The sequence below is a fragment of the Pseudophryne corroboree genome, chromosome 4, assembly GCF_028390025.1.
Source record: "Pseudophryne corroboree isolate aPseCor3 chromosome 4, aPseCor3.hap2, whole genome shotgun sequence".
Taxonomy (NCBI): domain Eukaryota; kingdom Metazoa; phylum Chordata; class Amphibia; order Anura; family Myobatrachidae; genus Pseudophryne; species Pseudophryne corroboree.
This window is the reverse complement of record NC_086447.1, coordinates 158208228-158208883: the sequence shown is the minus strand read 5'-3', so window position 1 is coordinate 158208883 and position 656 is coordinate 158208228.

The window sequence follows — 656 nt, the reverse complement described above, 5'->3', positions numbered from 1 at the left end:
TGGGTAAGAGGGTAAGCAGTCCACTGACACCTAAATCCCTTCTTCCTCTTGAACCCAAGCTCCTGCAAGCCACACCACCAACTCCCTCAATGTCAATTTCCTCAGTCAGGAACGTCAGTAGTTCTTCAGGCCATGTCACTGCCATGACTGACGAGTCCCCTCTTAACTGGGATTCCTCCAGAGGATCATTGAGTGGTAAGCCTACTGCTGCCGTTGCTGTTGTTGCTGCTGGGAGTCGATCGTCATCCCAGAGGGGAAATCAGAAGACCACTTGTACTACTTCAACTAAGCAATTGACTGTCCAACAGTTCTTCGCAAGGAAGATGAAATATGACAGCAGTCATCCTGTTGCAAAGCGGATAACTGAGGCCTTGTTAGACATGCATCCGGTATCTGCCATTGGTGCAGTGGGATTTAGACAATTGATGGAGGTAGTGTGTTCCCGGTACCAAATCCCATCTAGATTCCACTTCACTAGGAAAGTGATTCCCGGACTGTACAGGGACAATAAGAAAAGTATCCTCAGTGTCCTGAAAAATGCAGCTGTACCCAGTGTCCACTTAACCATGGAGAAGTGGAGCAGGGCAAACTAAGGACTACATGACTGTGACAGCCCACTGGGTAGATGTATTGCCTCCTGCAGCAACAACAGCAGC